The sequence below is a fragment of the Battus philenor genome, unplaced genomic scaffold (genome assembly GCF_028537555.1).
Source record: "Battus philenor isolate CCGP_79_NKW_IND1 unplaced genomic scaffold, ilBatPhil1.0.hap1 SCAF_25, whole genome shotgun sequence".
Lineage (NCBI taxonomy): Eukaryota > Metazoa > Arthropoda > Insecta > Lepidoptera > Papilionidae > Battus > Battus philenor.
Window position 1 is genome coordinate 7292570 of NW_027181688.1, and position 18518 is coordinate 7311087.

General features: G+C 32.8%; 1 protein-coding gene across 1 annotated transcript in view; it reads right to left on the reverse strand.

The window, feature by feature from the left end:
• The window catches only part of igl (igloo), a 79452-nt gene extending 79031 nt beyond the window's left edge, over positions 1-421 (reverse strand). The window contains exon 1 of the mRNA XM_068768427.1: positions 362-421. The gene's annotated coding sequence lies outside the window, so the exon portion shown is untranslated. The remainder of the gene's footprint in view (positions 1-361) is intronic.
• Positions 422-18518: the final 18097 nt, after the last annotated feature.

An 18518-nucleotide genomic window follows, 5' to 3' on the forward strand; every position in this document is an offset into this window, starting at 1 on the left:
AAACAATTAACAGTTAGTAAACGTATATATATTACGTAAAATGAAAACCCAAATATTATATAAATGTATACAGATACCATATGAACATTTAAACTAATTAGATTTGAACCAAATTAATAATAATGAAGGGTTATACTACCGATTTATTAATTATTTTTTGGTATGAAAATTTAAGATTAACACGTCAGACGCCTGTATCTTAGTGCGGTGCTGATAGATGGCGCTAGTAATCGATTGCCTCGCGCTTTCGTTTGACGCGGATAAAAAAGTTCACCGCTCAGATCAGTCGAAAACCGACAAATATTATTTCTATCAATCGATCGTCATGCTTGTTAACCGTTAACAAATGAAAAATACATACCAGAAACGTTGTTAGTTTCATTTTCCTGCGACTGTTTCACTTCTTCCTCTTTCGTAGATTTTGCGTCGGAGCTTGTGTTACAACCCATTTTTCAACACTACACAGTAACTTCACTTATGGGATAACTGTATTATGTACTATGTCTTCACTGATATCAAATTATAACATAATTAAGTTTAGATCCACAGCAAATGTATCTGGAACAAAAAAAAGATTATTAACATATTTAAATATGAAAGTTTTCTCAGAAGACGTAGCCAGTTGTTTATAGTTTACAGAGGGTGACTGGTAATACTTTAAGTGGATGAACGACTATTTCATACACAAACAAAAAGCGCAAAAGCACTTTTCACCTATTTTCAATCAACCTGTATTTATAAGGTTGAAATTTATAACATTGGTTTATTTTTTTCTATAGAATGCGATAAGATAGCAACTTATAGGAATACAAAGTCCTCGGGGATAAATCCAGTACACTACAGAACATAGGCCTCCATCATAGATTTCTAATGGATTCGCTTCGCGCGGAAAAATTTAATATAGTACTATGAATTATGAAAACACTTTTTCTTACTACATTATCATAAAGTTATTAATTTTTCTGAAACCATTAATTCTTGAATATGATAAATCGTACATGTACAGCAAATGAACTATGTGTTCACTCCTGTATAATTTTTACACCTATAATGAATCATACTGTATATTCAAAAATCTCGGTACACTAAATTGTCATAAGGGTCTCTTCATAACTAAATTATATTACTACATTTTAAAATAAGTATTATTGTCTAATTTGTTATTTGTAATTTGTTCTCTTGTCTACTTTCGTCACTATTGCCATTTCCATATAATCTAGACAAGCTGCAGTAATCAAGGATGAAGACGAAGAATATGTAGAAGAACACCAATTTGCTATCGAAACCCGAGACAAGACGTGTCTTCCAACATAACGAGTTCTAAAGAAGCTGGAAAAGAAACATGGTAGTGGTAAATAACGAAAAAGACAACAGATCTTCGAAAGACCAATAAAGAAGAATATGAATAGATATAATAATTATTTTCATACACATCTAATGTCGAAATCAACTACAAAAAAAAAACCCCTACAGAACCTTTTGATAGGTGACAAAGTGGAATTATAATTATCATGAAAAGCTATAATCTATAAGAGAAATACGTTGATGAGGGTCAGATCGACCCTCTTATCTGTCAAAGCCTTCCAAATTGTCGAATAACGAAATCAAATCAAAATCATTCTCGCTCATTAGTATCATAATCCCACTAAATCTCATATCCGTGTGTAGGTAAATAAACGTAAATTTAAATTACTTTATTTCTATGAATGAACAGGTTTCACAAGACTGTCTGTCCACATTATGGATATCGTACACTACGCTTGAACTTTCGTGGTCTTCACTCCACAGCCACCACGCTCCAGGCTCCACGTTCTGCAAACTACGTGGTACAGTCACTGACACTTTAATTTTCCATTTCTCTGAGCGAAATAGTTTACTTTAGCTCGTCTACTGATCTCCTCATTCCTGATTCAAATTCGAGAATAACCCTCACTATTGCTCATTGAGCTACGCACCATTTAACAGTGCCGAAAGTTATTTATAGCGGTCATCCATCCTACTACTACTTCAAGATCCAGTGAGAGCCAAGCCGTCATTTAAAATAAACTCATAATATCTTTTTGTGAACTTTGGCACTAGATGGCGTTAGTAGGTAAGAGATACCAAAGATCTCGTGAGGTGTAACAACTGTTAATCTGCCTAGTTGTTTGTAAAATACTTTTAAACAAAATAATTAAGAAGATTACTGGGACCTTAAGGTTTTTTAGCAGTGACCTCAAATCAACAAGTGCGGTATATAACGTTCACCTCTACAAATCTTCTATAGCTTCCAATGGGCTCTTTTGGAAATATGTGGCGATCGTCTAAATCCAAGAGACCACTGTTGAACGTCTTACCGCAGAAATATATGAAAATATAACTTTAATCAAAAAACTTACGTCCAATTTTCATAAGGTTTTGTATATTATGCAATAATTTGAATCATTATATTAATACCGAGGTCAATGACCTCTCAACGCGTCATTTTGATGAAATTCGAAATATTTAACGAAAATAAAATATTTGATAAAAGGAAAATCGTTTCAAAACAATTGGCGTCCCTTGTTTTGATGTTAAATGAAATTCGAATAAAACGATTAAGGCAACAATAAAAACAATTTCAGCACGCGAGGCTAAATAAAAACGTAATAAGAGTAAAGTATACTTTTAGCTTCGTTAGCCGTGTAGACGTAGGGTAACCACACAGATTTATACAAAGGAATGTCCGCAATGAACTAAATATTTTATTACATTTGAAATAGCACTTATGTCTCTTTTATTGTAATTTGATGTATTTTACTAAAACGTATGAATTTATTTCATGGGATATTTAGATATTGATATCTGAATTATATCTTTGTGGAGTTTATTATCTTAAATATATTATTTGTTACCTTTTCAGTAAAATTTATTACGATGTTTTCATTGGATTTTTTATTCTTCTAACTGTAAACCTATGGGGAAAAACTATGTTCAACCGTGCACGTTCTGCACCTGAAATAATTATGATATTCATTGCTTAAAAAGATTGGTTACAAAGCGTACGTTCAATAGCCTTCGTTGTAAAGAAAATGTTACGTCATCTTCATAGGACAAACCAGAGGTATTGACATATAAACAAAGTCAATTTCACATTTACTCTACAATTATCAGCGTTTTCTTTTATTTTCTCGTGCGTATGAATTCATATTTTTAAAAAATCATAAAATTTTACGTAATTTCGCTATTCTATATTTCGTTTTATATTATCCAGAATTGGAATCGGCACGTCTGAAATATTATTCTAATAAAATATAAACCCATATTTAATTATAGCGTGTGCGGGGTGCGGTTGTATGGAGAGGGACCAGGTATAGGGCTCGGGCCTGATGACTTACGTAGCATGTTTGGAGGAGGCCTTTGTACAATGCATTAGCTTCCACCTTCGCCGACAACACTCGTTTCCCAACCTAACTAAATGATTATTATTTACATATATCAGATTTATAGCATTTGGGACCTTCGTAAATACTTATGCATACCGGATACTACATTGTTGAATTATTGTTATCCAATGGTTATTAAAAATTTAATAGTTAAAAACTTTTATTTTTGGTACAGCAAAAACATATACACCCTAGTCTGAACAGAAGGTTTCCATATTATAACATTAATAACGCGCCTTAGTTCCCGTTATAAAGTTTTTTTTTATATATTTAATCAAGCTGTATGTCCCAGCGTAGCTTGGGTGTTAAATACAATTTTTAATAATTTTTTACACTTTTTTAATAAAATTATTTATTTATCGTTTTCTGAAAAATAATTACCAGATTAAATAATAATAAAATAACATCTTTTTTTGGTTCTCAAACCTTTCCGTATAAATAGATAAGGCAAATAATTTATCCATTTATTAAAATGATTATCCGGTTAAAATCATTTGCAAGGACGACTTGTTTATACTAGGAATGCTATAAGAACCCAATTAGATACAACTTAAAATTAAATTAAACTATTCTTTAGGGATATCCTTCAACTCACAACTACGTGGATTTCAAAGGCCTCCTGATTCGACGAGAGCCACTACCATATTATCCGGGCTTGTTTTTGTTTTTGAATTGGCAAGTTATCCCATTCATTATGTCATTTTTCATTAATGTAAATATTTTTTGTGTGCATCTAAGTAAACCACACTAGAAGTCCTAGAAATCTCGGCTTATGATGATGGGCAAAGTGAAAACATTGACTGCCTATTCTGTGATGCCTTCTTGGTGTTTACAAACTAAAGTTTTCTCTTTAAATTTTTCTCCCACTTAAACTTTTTACTTATCATCTCAATTTCAGTACGTAGCTAGCACACAAAAAATAGTTTTGTTTCTGCAGTTAGACGCTTCTATAAACGTGTTTCTAATAGTTTTGACTTTACTCACTTCCCCTACACAATACAATCAATTCTTCTTTGAAAAGCGCTCTCCTTCCATATTAGGGTAACAAAGAATCATTACGCATTCAAAGCGAAGCTTCGAATTCTACTAAATAAGTCAATTATAATAATTGTATAGTGTTACATGTATTATAATTTTGTTTATTTTATATTCAGGTATAAAAGGTTACGTTTTAAATTTATTTTTGTTTAGTTGTTTTGATAATGTCTAATATGTTTGTCCGTTTTTACGTAACATTATCAGGTGTTACCTATTTTCATGAATTTATGTCAGCACAACCTAAAATTTCTACCAGGTAGTAGAGATGGGCTGAAGATTATCGAAGGATAGACATCTGAGATAACAGTGGGGCACTTGTGCAACAGATGGTTGTTGAGGCCGAAAGGTTTTCGAGTGGCAACTACGGGCGGTACATACACGTGGGTTGTACCGACACACACTAGTTACGACGTCATCAGTTATTTTTATTGTATTTCCCCCAATTTATTTTTGGGACAGGGATATAAACCTTCTTATTTCACCTTCTCTCTCCTATTCTACACAACGACGGGATCAGCTAAAGTCGCGGGATATCGTCGGATACGGGCGGTGCAAACTCATGATGGCGATCTTTGTGCAGGCCTATACCTCGCAGTGGGCGTACGGCCTGTACGCCCACTGCGTAATATAAATAAGAAGTAACATAAATAAGAAGAAAACTACAATAACTTCTTTTGAGGTACAGTGGTCTCTTTGTTTATGCTAAATATGAAGTTAAGGAATTACTGAGTAATCTGATATCTTAATTTATTCGAAAATGAGCGAGGCAACAGTGTTACTCTAAGTCATCTAACGGAGTTGCCGTGAAAGATGTCAGGTGTAAAGCGCAGAGCCGTGTGCGTAGGCGGGGAGTTCGACGACGTCGGTTCCCGCAAGTAGCGATGACGTAAAAGCTAGCAAACATCAATTGTCCTAGTGAGAGCTCTAGCACGGCGGCGAACGCGTGTGTTTCTTTGTTTATTTTCTTACCGCTTGATCTAATTAAAAAATTGTATGGCATACCCAATAAAGTCATATTCACAAAAGTGTTGTTTTCAGTTCATATCTGACAAGTTATATCCTATAGCTATCTTACAAGAGTGAAAGGAAGAAGTTATAGATCGCGGAATTAAACGGCTTACCATGGAAAATTACATTAATAAAATCAACAGTTTCTTATTGACCATATTATTTTCTTTCCTCAAACTTAGCTTACTGTTTATATTTTTCGTTAACGACGCAATGTTCATCTCATCCACCAGACTGGCCCAATACTATTATATTATAATATTGTATAGCTCATTCATTTTTATTTTTCTTGCAGAAACCAACTAACAAGTAGTTTCGATATAGGCATAACATCTTAGTATTGCATGTACACCGTGCGAGTGCCGCGTACATCGACGTAGATGTAGTAAGAGAGGCAGGAGACGGTGCTTAGTTCTATCGATTTGCACAGCAGAAACAGGAAAGTTACCCTGTCATACATTGTTCTTTACTTTCATCGTTAAGACATCCTCCACAACTTAATTAAGTATAAAATGTTCCTAACAATACTGTTTTGGAGTCAGTTCTACAAATAAAGTGATCATCATTGTTGCAGTTTTGTACACAGCTACTTGTTCCTGGTAATTTCATTGACCAAGTTGTAGCAATGGTAAATTCTTTCAATGCAACAAGATTCAATATTATATTCAATGAAAATAAAGCTTCTTCCTGCGATGGTCGCACATAACTTCTAGCGCTGCAAATAATTTTTTTTATATTATCTCCGCTTGTATAATTTTATTACTTTAATGCTTTATCTTGTATTAATTCGCCGGAAAACTCATTTAGAATTTTTACAGTCACTGCATTTACTAATAAAACAATGTAAGTACAAAACGGTAGGTAACCAATCAACAATGTTAGTTCATGTTCTTACATTGTGAAGTGCAACGGAAAGGAGATACTCTATTACATGGCGTAAGCGACTCTTGAACGTTAGAGGGGCCCACGTGTCCCTTGACCCACTTTACTTTGAAGCCGTTCAACACGTTATACTATTCACAAGTAAAAAGTTACATAGTAACCAATTACAATTCCTGAATTGTGTTTTATTTGCCTAAAAAAAAATTAAAGAAAGTTAATACGACGTTCTTTTCCACGCGAAGAATCGAACGGAACAGATGATTGTTTTTAGATGATTTGTGTAAAAATAGAAATGATTTATATCACTAAAGCTGTGGTAGCTCAGCGGTAGACGACTGAGAGTTACGATCGTAGGTCGCGAGTTCAATTCCCGGAATACAATCTTGTATTATTCACAGTTTGTTCATTAATTATATTGTATTTCCTCTAAAGTTTAAAAACAAGTTTTAATAGTATAGATAGCAGCGTCCTCTGGGTACCATAATATCATACAGCGGTCGCCAACCCTTCTGCCCAGCGTTGCGATTTTGATAAATCCATTAATGTCTGTGAGGAAAGCTTAAGCCTTGCGTGGGCATCTATCGACTGAAAAAAAGATAAAACGTTTTAAGACGGACTTAAAATTTAAAAAAGTTATTCATTCAGAATCGTCGCGACATCTTTAATATTTAATAAAATTACAGACGATCAAGTTGGATAACTTACTTTCAGTTCATAAAATTTTATTAAATTTCTAAAGCAGTACGCTACGCTTCTTTAAAACTTTAAAAACAATTCTTATTAAATATTTTATTAACCTTTCTTTACTTTTGGTATAAAAGTGTTGGAGTTATGTTTATTTAATTTATTTATATTACTATTTACATAAGATCATTAACAGTAACATTTTATGTAGAAGTGCCTAATATTGATACAAGCTAGAGCCAGATTGAGATCATCCCCTATTATGGTTTCTTTTAACATAAAGCTACAAGGGTTCCTACGCGCTGCAGTTCCTATACGCTATCAGAACAAACTAATACGGGTTTTTTTTTATTTTAGTCACTTTTACGATATCTTTGATACAGTAGCTAGTGTCGTTTCAGCTCATAGACCCCTACTGAAAGGCGAAAGTCTCCTCTAAAGATATCTATGGTGGATAAGTTATAATCGCCACGCTTGGCAGGGGTATTGGCGATCACAGTGTGTTATTACGTTATGCAAAAGACGCTGCTATACATTTTATAGAAACTTATTATTAGACGTAGTATCCTTTATATTTCTTGAACAATTTGTGAATTATATAAGATTGTATCCCGGGAATTGAACTGACGACCTACGATAGCAAGTTTCAGTTGTCTTCCTCTGGGTCATCACAGCTTTAGTGATATAAATCAAATATTTTGTGACCAAGTTCGTGGCTTCCCATTCATTGGAAACTTGTTTGTGAACATTAGCAATCATATATAATTAATGCACAAAATGTGAACAACAACGCAACTTATGATTGCAAGTCTCAGTCCTCTACCGCTGGGCTACCAATGCTCAAAGTGTTATACAGTAACATACTTTATTCTTTTATTTATATAAGACCGTAAAGCGAAAATGGAACCTGCGACTCATCATCACAAGTCTTAGTACTCTATCACTGGACTCTAATACAGTAGTAGAGCAATTGATTCCTAAGCTTTATTAAAACTTAAAATAATTCACAACATAATAGGATTTTTACAAGTTATTATTGAATAAATATCTTAATTTTATTACACGAAAGTTTAAAAGGATTTATTTTCTTGAAACTTGTACATAGTTACTTAAAATGAGACATTACGTTATGTTATACAAATCAACTTTTTTAAAACCTTGCGAATAGATATTCTATATACTGTAATATGCAATTAAGTTTTATAAGTTTATTTTTGATAATTACAATATCTTTCCATTTCTTCAAATCATTGGGTAGGTTACTGTTCAACTACACTCTTTCAAAAAATAAATATAGTTTTCTTTTCGTAGCGTTTTCTGGTATTAATTAATCACAGTTTGTCTCTTTCTTAAATTATAACAATGGTGTGTTTTTTTTTTCAATTTAAATAAGAATGAATAGGTTTATTTTTATTTTTTTATTGTAATTCATGTATAACATGTGTAAAATTGCTTTTAGTTTAGTATTTGATAGTATTAGTTAATATATATTGCATGATAGTGTATTGTCATGCCGGATACAGTTACGCAGAAAAAGAGCTACTAAATTTGAGATAAGCTTCACGCAGAGAAGATATAACTAAAGTGATTATGTTTTGTCAAACGTGCCTTTAACCCATTTGTTTTTTTTTTCAGATTGTTCTCTTGTTTTTAATGTGAGATAAATAACTAAATAAAAATAGAAAAAAGTATTAAAATTTAAAATTTTGCTGAGAAAAAATGTAAAACAATTATAACATAAGGAAAATGTACTAGGAATAATGATAAAAAGTTAAATAACTTCCTAGTTTAGACATATTGCAAATATTGATGTCTTGGAAATGCTAATATTATAAATATTTTCATTCACTATTATGTTATTACATCGTCTCACTCTTTAGCCACTATGCAGCTATAGAAAAGCTTATTTTTCTCACATCATTTAACACGTTATGGACAAAAATAGTCATAGTAGTAACAGTTCTATTACCAAACGATTCGAGTCCGTGTGAAAGCGCATGGAAAATCGCTCGCGTGATAAAGAGCTATTTTAAAACTAATTTTCATAACAGGTGTTTATTTAATATGCTGAACATATTAGTGCACAATTTTTATAACTTGCCTACATGCAAGCCACGAAATGTTGCAGTTTAGCCTAGTTAAATAAACTGGAACGGAAAAATTTAAAAATCACAGATATTTAAAAATTTTTAAAACTTGCATACAATTTTTAAGCGGTAAAGTGTATATATCATACATACATATGATCGATAAATACTAGACAGGAGTTAAATCATTTATGGTCATATATTAGTCACGATTATAGCTAATAAGAAAGTGAAAGGCTCGACGGGGAGTTATTAGTCATTCCGGATGAGTCACTATGATCTATTTTCTCTTTAGAATTTTTATAGCTGTTTCCCGGACAGCTTATAGCGAAATGTAACCGATAATTCAAAATCAAAATATCCTTTAATTAGACATTTACACGCTTTTTAAAATCTTCAGTTATTTTAACATTATATACAGTAAGCTACCACCGGATCAGATTGCTCTGCTGTGAAAAGAGAGTGGTCATTTACACGAATTTTTGAAATGTCAGTAATTTTAATGTTATAAGTACTTAATAAATAATTAATGGTTCAAATACTGATGTGCTTAAAAAAGAGAGTAAGCATTTCTACGCACTTTCGAATCTTAAGTTATTTTAACTTAAATTGTAAGTTCGACTCGGGATGATGGTCTGCTAAGAAAAACCGGTCAGAAACTCAACAGTTTCACTTGTTAAATGAAATTTAACAATGTTTGATTTATGTATTATTATACTGTTAATCCTGCAAAGGTATGTTAAACATAAAAGATTAGCTTATTTTATGTAGATATTAATTAAGTCGTTTTTTATTTTATTTTTTTTCTTCCTCTACTAACGTTTTGTCTTTCTGTGAGAGTGAGGTATGGCCGAATTTATTTGATGCCATTATCGTAAAAAAAGGGTGTCTGACGTAAACACAACGTCCGATAGAGCTGTCAAGAACTAAAATTGAAGCTGGCTAACTATATTGCGAACTCCTCCCGACACACCTAGCGTCCAGACCATAAAAATAAAAGACACCTAAAAATATTTCGCTAGCAAACCACCAAACCAACAAGAACCAAAGGCGCGGCAATGCATTTGTGTTATACCGGCGACATATTAAATGTCGTACAAAGTCACTGAATATGGGGCCTATGGTATGCAGCCCCTATATACGTTGACAATAATAAATGAATGATAATCCCCTGTAAAATTAGGATAGGATCCTTTTTACCATTGCTTAGAGTAATAAGGAACACGTAGTAATCTTTTTCTTCATTGTAGTGGGCCACCTATTCCTATGCATCATGGATAGTAACATGAAATTTAAAAGTTGTGCAATAGAAAAGAAAGCAAGCTTTTTGTATCTTTGGCTCTATAAAAATATTAACACTTTTGTGAACAACTATGTACGGTTTTACAATAAAAAACTATTTAAAGTCTCTGAATAATCATTTAATAAGTTTATGTTAGTACCTGTTACTTGATATACAATAGTCAGTCCAAAACTTTGAGGACCCAACAGCTAAAGTGACGACTTTAACATTAAATTAGATTGTTCTATTTTTAAAATACGGTCATATATATAGTATTCGTAAATGATACTAACAAATATTTGCATTAAACCTTTCTAGTCCTATGTACTCGTATATAATTCTTCCAGTTCATACGTTCTGAACCTGCAAGCAATTAATTTATTTCACAAAATTTAAATCAGAAAAATTACGTCACTGTATATATTTGAAAATATCAATATAAGCGTTCTCTATAATTACCTCTGTCGTCCAATTATAAAAGTTATTAATATCCCGCGGCACAAAATCAACTTCCGACAACAACACGTGAATTCCAGAATATGCAGTATCCATAATTTAATGCAGGAACATAAAGGATAATTTTAAAGACCGGTAGTGCTTTCAAATACAAGAAAGCTTATATGCTATTCAGCCAATTATTATAAATTAAATTACACATTTTTAATCAATAATTTCATTTAAATTTCAGTATTGAATTGTTTCATATAAGCTTTGCAATTTACTTGCAGTTTATTTTATTTATTATAGCCTTATAAGCATCTTTTTATTATTTAATAATCTTGTTTTTAAAGGCTATAGCTAGCGTAATCATGGCTATGGCTGTGTGCATCTACAAAAGGTACATATTTGAATTTATGCAATGTAAAAACTTGTAAAAATGTATGTCTGTTGGCGTCTTTGTCATTACCCTCTAGGTCGTCCACAAAGATCAACACGATGATTGGTCTTTTGCTGCCCACATTCAGTAACCTCCTACGACCTTATGTCTTCGGTACACCTAATGGGGGGATACCCATACCGAGTCTACAGGTTTGCGATCGCTACTAGACAACCTTTCAGCCCCAACGGCCATCGGTTGTGACAGACATGCCGCGCCCACTGGCCACTTTAGACGAGCATTTTTTCGGGCTTCGTCGGTTGCTGACCTCGTACAGTGACTTCCGGCGACATTGACTACGTTGGATTGACGACCTTTGAAGCTATTACGTCTATTTCCAATCACCTATATACAAGATTTTAAAAACGCTTCGACTTACTATATTTTAATTACGATATTTATTGTTTCAAAAACTATTGATTTTTATGGCGTACCATATATTAATTGACAGCATATAAGCATTAACCTCGGTAAAGTTGTTTTACATCTATAACCAATCAACCTAAATGAAATTTACGAAAATATTTATAACATTATACTGTAAAATCTATAAAGTTAACAGTAGCGAATTTAATCAATTTTGATACTTGAATATTGCAATATTAATAATATATTTTTATAAGCGGAGTTATCGCGACAAGGTATTCCAGTTTTTGTTATTAAATATTCATATTTCACTCTAAACCTCGTATAACATGCGACATGTCTAAGTTGTTATTAATAATTCGCGAACAGGGAAATCTCCGCTGCAACCGGCTGCAGAAACTGCAGAGCGTGCTTATTACTAAACCATATAAATCGTAACAGCATTATACTGATGAACACACGCCGTGTTTATTTTCAGAATTATGTTTACACTAGCTGCTAGAAATTTCATGCACTGAAATATTATAAAATGCCTTCAAATCTCCTGTATTCGTTCTAATTTGAACCTCTAAAATATGATCAAGTTTCGAAATTTCGAGCTAAGCTCAATTGGTTCCCCATAAGGCTTCACTGGAATGCTCACATCCTTTATCTACTTTATAATATTCTGTTTAATCTGCTCACTCCCTCTTATCTCAAATAAAAGTTTCAATCTCTTCATGATACACATGAGAGGTCTTTGAGATCATCAGAGAATCTTAAATTAAAAATGCCGGCGTATTCTTCTTCGTTTAGGACGAAATCTTTTACCACACAGACCGTTTTATTGTAAAACGATTTACCACTAAATATAAGGCGTGCAGTCACTACCTATTTTTAAAAAATGGTTAAGAACTTTTTACTACACCTATGATTATCATGATTCAACTAAAAAGTATGCATGTCTAATTAAATCTCGCAATTAACATGATATAATTTCAATAATTTCAGGCTTAGAACGTCCAATGTAATAGGGTTTTATCTAATGAGTACTTTTTATTCACCAAAACACTTTAGCTGAAGTAAATTTTTAACAGATCATCTAAATTCTACATTACGTCAGAAAATTCTGTAAAACTTTGGCCAAATTACATAAAATACAAAATTCAAAAGGTCAAATTTTAAAGTCATTTAAATTTCCCAAATGCTTACAATATTAGGGTAAAGCATGGGTTGTTCCTAAAAGGCAACGGTTCAAGGTCGCTCATTCCGACTTTGACGGTGGAAGTTAACTAGGTCGAATCCATAGTCAGCACGCCTGGTACAAAGGTCTCCGCCAGCCCACGCAACAACACAACACATGCAACATACTCCAAATGGATAGAAGTTTCTTCGTAGCCTGATAACGATAGTGTGATAACTGCTAATTCTTCTACCCACTACTGGTTAAAATTATTAGGTATAATTTTATTTAAAATAAGACATCCACTTTACCCTCCATTTCTCTCATGTCCTATCAAACTATAGGTATACATATAATTTGTGCTCCACCAAACTTCGCCATGATGGCTGGTCATGCTTTGCCTACATCCAGAGACTTCATGCGACTTGAATTATGTTGTCAGTCTACCTAACGAGGGTCCTACGGAAGCCCCGGTTCGTGGTCGTCTATCGAGAAATTTTCGTCTCCAACGGCCATCACGAGCAATATGCCCCACCCACTCCTGCCACTTCAGACGAACATTTCTTCGGGCTAAGTCGGTGACCTTAAATTTCCTGTGGATCTCCTTATTTCTGATTCCATCTCTCAGCGAAACTCCGAGATTATTCTCACTATTGCATGAATTAACCTTGTGTCTTCTTATATACACGTTAAATGTATATATTTAGGGTTTGAGTGGTAACGTTTCATATTACAGGTATATTGACTATTAATTTGTACTTTAGAGCTTTTACATCTATAAGCAATCACCCTGTAGAGATAATTACAAATATTACACGTATTATTTGTTAAAATTAATAAATTAAAAATAGCCTTCTGTCGTATTTCATTACTATATGGCTAACAGTCTGCACAGAATTAAAAAATTAAAAATACAGTATGTTTTGATAAACACGAAGATAAAAAGAAGTTTACCTTATTACTGGCTTGTTATAAATAAAATTTCATTAAGCCAGTTAAGGTTTTAATTGTTGGAATATGATCTGTAGCACCGTACTTTTATAGGCAGAGTCTATTAGCTGTATGGCGTATAAACATAATTTTGTAAGAGGCAATTTTTAATTTTAATTACAATTTAAATCATGATGTAAAAGTGCTTAAACTAATTGCTCGATCGAATGGAAATTTATTACTAAAGTTTGTTATAAATCTCATCGTTCGCGTGATTACATACAATTAAAGATAATAATGAATGGTCTTTTAACGTCACGGTAGATAATAATGATCAAATGGCGGGCATTAGTAACAGGGATCGGCGAAAATTTAATCAAAGAATTTGATTAATAAATTTTAACAGAATTGTGTTTTCTCTATTTACCTATTAGGTTAAATTTTTTCAATAATTCAAGCATTAAAATGTCATGACAATAAAGTAGGATTTACCGAAATTGGTTTTTTTCTATTAGCCAAAAAATAAACCAAAACAAAAGTAAAACTTAAGTGCGGGGGATAAATAAATCAAATTAAATACGTTCGGTAGATAAACCAACTGAAAAACAAAATTGTCAATATGAATATTAACTTTGATGAGAGAGAGAGAGAGAGAAATACTGAATTGAAATTGTTATATTACATTGTATCTGTTTCGTATACCTTATTGGCAAAATATTACTTATTAATCAAAATCAATAGCAGAGTCATATAAATTCGTAAAAAAATTCTCCTAATTCAGTATTTAAAAAGCAATCGACGTAATTTCAGCCGTATGTTCTCAATTGGACATTGACCTGCCTCAAAGATTTCCGATAAGACCAGTAACAAGCAGTCTGCATCCAGCGTCTTCGACTTCGAGATTTGAGAACGACCCCACACTCTAGAACCTTAAGGCTCTAGCGGAAATTGTATTGGGTGAAAGCGTCAAGGACGCCATACTTAAGGCTTAAAGAAAACCATAAGTGGCCCGTTTCATTCAAGCGACACCTAAAGATGGATACGTTAGCCGATTAGAATAGGAGGTATGTGGAAGGCGAGACAGCTTCGACTACGAGGAAATTCTTTCCGTACGCCGGATCGGACTACCGCGGACTACTGCGTTCAATGGAACTGAACAGGATTCTGGTCCAAATGGTCACAAGGCACGTGTGATTCGCTGAGCACGAATTCCTAATGCACCTATGATCCAGCGGTGAACCAGACAGTGGTGCCATAGAAAGCCATATAAGAAATCCCCCAGCGGCTATTTGTTCTATACACTATGTTTTCTGCCCTTAAACTGACTGACACTTCAACTTAAAACCAATAGACAATGTAAAATGTGCAAACTGTCAAATATGCAAAGTTACAATAGAATAATACAATAATAATAAATATATTTTTTAAAATTCACCGGTTTGTGCACAAACTTCCAAAATTTCTTCATAATAAACTTTTGCATAATATTAGAAAATATATATAAAAAGATTAAGGAAATCAGTATATACATATCTAAGATAAAGCGTGATCAAGAGAGACAGCAATTCGTTTTTATAAGATAAGAATGTTACATGCGAAATAGGCGTGTAAAATTAAAATATAACATTTTTAAAACACTTTTAAAATAACAAACTTTGTGTAAATATGTAAAAATCATAATCGTAAACGTTTTTGTTTAAATATGACATTCAAATTTAATTTACTCCTTTATTTTAAACGATCCACGCTATACTGTTTATAAGCTTGGAGTTAACTGAATTTAAGGCTCTACTGTGTTTGTTATTAATTTTATATTGTACATGTTTTTGTTACTTTCGTATCGTATAAGGAATCCGCTATCAACATGCCATGCAACCCGATCCCAAACATTCAAGGCATGGGAACGCAAAGCGCTTACTGCTGATGCAGCAATACGTGACCAGAAGTAACAAGGAATAAACTCCATCTTCACACTTGGAAGTGGACAGTTAAATGATTTAACGTATAAATTTTATTTGTAATTAATTCTAATAATAAATAATAAGAAGTAAATTGTTTTTTTTTTCTATTTTTCAGCTGTGGCGATCGTAATTTGTTTTTATTTTGTTGTGGTATTGGAAACACAGAATATTATGTCATATATTCTGTGTTTCCAATACCACAACAATAATATAGACTCTTAACATTTTACTAAAAATTTCCGTCTAACTAAATGTAATAGTATACACCTTTTTCTTTTATATATAAATGAAACCTCAAAAGTTACTCCGACTAAATAACGGTATAACTAAAAAAAAACACACAATCCATCTCACTGAATGTCTGTGATTGATGACATTGTTGTTCCAACTATCCTTTCCGTTCCCTCAATCTGATCTCCCCTTCGGCTATTAATCACGGCACCAAGGAATCTGGTAACTTGTAATCTTTGCCCATGCTTCAGAATAATATTTCTGAAAATATTTTATACAAAAAATTTCCGAAGAAACGTGACAGTATTTCTTTTCAAAATTTATCACAATCGAAACCGGTTTAGTAGTTATGATTTTAATATATGTTATACTAGCTATCTCACAATACTTTGTGCGGTAAAAAATTATGTCGTGTTCCAACAAAAAAATTGTTTTTTCTGCCTATAGACACTCGCTGCATACGGCATAGTCATCGGCATGGCAATCGTAGTGTGGTGTTATGGTACTCAGAAGACGCTGCTTCTCACACTCTGGAAATGTATTTGTGAGCAGTGGAAATCCCAGATAATTAATGCACAAAATATAAATTACTACGATCGCAAGTCAAGTCAAGAAAAAATAAATTGTAAATAAATCTATCGTTTAATCCTATTGGAAACCTACAAGAGTGGCCCATGTCCAACAGTGGACGTTCTAAGGCTAAAAGAATGATGATCGTTTCAACTGTTAAACGACAATATAAATTAGTAGCGCCTTTACAATCAAGCGCACGAAGGTTTGTTAGTTCATGCACCGGTGATTTATATTTTGTTTGTTCTCTTTTATTATATTTATTATGTTTTATTATATAGAATATATTCTATTAAATGTCATCTCATGCTATTTCATGATATACCAAGTATTTTTTTTCCATTTTTAAGCCTACGCCATCTACTTTAAGATATCATTATTATTAAAAGGAATGATTGCCTATCATTTTTGGACGTTTTACACTTTAAGTGTTGCTTAGTCATGAAAAATAATGAACGGTTAGACATTTAGAAGACAGGGTGAATAAATAATATTTTCATTTTCAGGTGAATTTTGAAGACTGTGCTAGAAAAAAAAAATTTTTAGCATGTTGTCATCGTCATCCTCGTTTCAGCACAGAGTACTTAGCCTAGTATAATCGCCACACTTGGCAGGCAGGTTGGCAATTGCAGTGTGGTTTTATGTTACGCAGAAGATGCTGCTGCCCATCCTAAAGAAACTATTTTGAGTATTAGCAATCCTAAATAATTAATGCACAGAGCGTGAATTTTATAGAAGACTTTATCCGGGAATCGAAGCAATCCAACGATCACAAGTCTTAATTCACTACCACGGGGTTATCACTGCTCCAATACAGTAGTAGAGCGATTAATTTCTAAGATTTATTATCACCTACAATACTTCACACTGTTATAGAGTTTTAAACAAGTTTTTGTTTAATAATTTTATTACATGATGGGTTTAAATAATGTATTGTCGTGTAACTTACACATAGTTACCTAAAATGGGACATTATGTTATATTAACTATTAGTAAAACCGGACGGATCGATACGCCCTAAAGTGTACACCAAACAAGTCAGTCCTCAACCCGTGGGTTGCCACTGCTCTCACATAAAGCATCCGGCTATGGTTGTTCATAATAGAGGGTATTAAATACAGAGTTCTGATTTAGAGGCAACATAACCAGTCTAATTAATGATGTATTACGGAAAATTGTGTATTACAAAATTATATGTAATACTGTACTGTAGCAGGCGTTGAACTATATCAACTATCTTAAATAATAATTATTAAAATGGACTTTTTATAATATTTTTTAGTATTATGTCTTCTCAAGGTCGTTGAAGGATGCTGGATGCAGACCGCTTCCAACCAAGCATCTGGAAATCTATGGGGGAGGTCTATGTCCAGCGAGGGACGACTGACAATTTTTTTTTTAAAATACCCCTTAAAAAAATTATGCCCTGGCTTCGGAACTAATGTTGATTGTATGACAGACGACAATGTCTTCTCTTTTAAAACTTAAATCTAGGTTAAAACGTTATCGTTTATATCAGAGTTCCCCAAACTTTTTTGTGTCGTACACCCCTTGCCATGTTTTTCCGTGTTGGGTAGACCCCCTACTTACCTGATATTGATTTCCTGTAAATTTCTAATTGTAGTGAAGTTTAGTGTTAAAAACTTATAGTAAAAACACATGTTAATTTATACATTTATTAATTGAATTTAAATTAAAACTACTCAAAATAAAATTTTGTATCTGTTATGTAAAATATACGTAACATATTAATTATTTTTTTACTTCATAGGTACTTTAATTAATAATGTAAATGTTTTGATATTATAAGATAGTATGACGTAAGTAAATAGTCGTGGACGCCCATTTTCATTTCATGGACCCCCAAATTTTTTTTGCTGACGTTGTTTTCGGCTGACGGGGTCGATATAGACCACTTTGGGAATCACTGGTTTGTATAAAGTTATATTAATAGAATCTAAAGAGAATAGAGTATAAAAGTACATAGGTAAGTTATTAGGTAAAATTGTTTGTTTATGCGTTTACACAAAAACTTT